This window comes from Eschscholzia californica, unplaced genomic scaffold (genome assembly GCF_041429995.1).
Source record: "Eschscholzia californica isolate CP2 unplaced genomic scaffold, dmEscCali1.0.p SCAF_4, whole genome shotgun sequence".
Lineage (NCBI taxonomy): Eukaryota > Viridiplantae > Streptophyta > Magnoliopsida > Ranunculales > Papaveraceae > Eschscholzia > Eschscholzia californica.
In genome coordinates, this window is record NW_028238461.1 from 29,268,518 (window position 1) to 29,270,107 (window position 1,590).

Below are 1,590 nucleotides of genomic sequence, written 5' to 3' on the forward strand. Positions count from 1 at the left end.
GAACCGTCTCACAACAATGTAATGGTATGGCTTTATACGTGAGGCGGCAAAAAATAAGAGGTAATCCCAAAACTTGGATGATGACAAGGAAACAAAGTTTGATATAATAACAAAGGGGGCATGCATTTCACCAAAATGATCTACAAAGGTCTCAGGAATCAAACTAGTCATGTTGCTATGGTCCTCCTGGGCATTAATAGTATTGTCCCTTTGAACAACCGGTGCAAGCATATATATATATATATATATATATATATATATATATATATATCACAGGTAGGGAATAATTGTTGAGAGAATGAGGGTTTAGGTCTATCAACTGGTTTAGACTCAGATTTTGACTTTAAAACCTCGTTATGCCCACCACCATTCTCAAAAATCGCACGATCCTCGGGTATGTCTACCGTCATGGGAGTATCTAAGTTAATCATTTCATCACTTTCGAGAATGGAGTTGGACTTAACATTAGCACTAGGTGTATTACCCTCACCTGTACCCTTGGGATATGTTGGAGTTTGGGGTTGTGAAACCCCTTTCTCGATGTCTTTCAATTTTGCTTACATCTTTTTAAGGGCGTGCAAGGTATTTTCGCTAATCTGAGTTTCTACTTCATAAAATGATTTCGAAACATCTTCAAGAGTCCTCTCATGATGAGACGCATAAGTGAAACCAACTAAGGGTTCTTGAAGATTCTCATAATCATTTGTAAAGGCATCACTCCTTGAACCTACGGACTTCATATACGTGTCTACGACATTTGTGCATCCTAATGAGACATCTCGACAAAGAGAAATAGTATGGCATTCACCCGTTAGGTGTTCTCGACTAGCACAAATGCTACAAACACTATCAATCATTAAATCACCATCATGCATATCTATAAATTCTTTCCGAGACACGTTGAAAATTTTATCATGTACTTCCCCATTTTCCTTTAAAAAGCATATGCCTTTTTTTGAGTAATGGTTTCCTTCGGCTATATCTCGATCACTATTAACGGGTGTGTCCCAATCTTGGGTCTTCTCCTCTAAAAGGTCGAGATACTCCCAAGCCTCATTAGGACTTTTACTCATAAATTCTCCGTTGCACATCACTTCCACGATTTTTTTCATTTTGGAGGTCAAGCCATCGTAAAAAAACCCGATGACCCTCCACATTTCGTAGTTATGATGTGGACATGAGATAAGGAGGTCTTTAAATCTCTCCCAACACCCGAAGAAGGTCTCCTCTTTGTTTTGCTCAAAATTCATAATTTCTCTTCTTAAGGTGTTGGTTCGATGAGTGGGGAAGAACTTTTTCAAAAACACCCTAGTAATTTCATCCCAACTTCTTATAGTCCTAGGCCTTAAAGAATGAAACCATATCTTCGACTTTTCTTTTAATGAAAACGGAAATAATTTGAGCTTAGCGATTCCCTCAAGTTCTCCATTGATTGGGAGTATCAAGCAAATCTCATCGAACTCTCTCAAATGAAAATATGGATCTTCATTCTCTAGACCTCGAAATATAGGAAGTAATGGAATAATCTCAGGGTCTATGTCTAAATTACACACATTACTCGGAAATATGATGCATGAAGGTATGCTAGCC

General features: G+C 38.0%; 1 non-coding gene across 1 annotated transcript; it reads left to right on the plus strand.

Annotated features, from left to right (window-relative positions):
* The first annotated feature begins 1,161 nt into the window (after positions 1-1,161).
* LOC147544040 (small nucleolar RNA R71) lies at positions 1,162-1,268 on the plus strand. Its single transcript, XR_015224410.1, has one exon. It is a non-coding gene; the product is annotated as a small nucleolar RNA R71 (small nucleolar RNA).
* Positions 1,269-1,590: the final 322 nt, after the last annotated feature.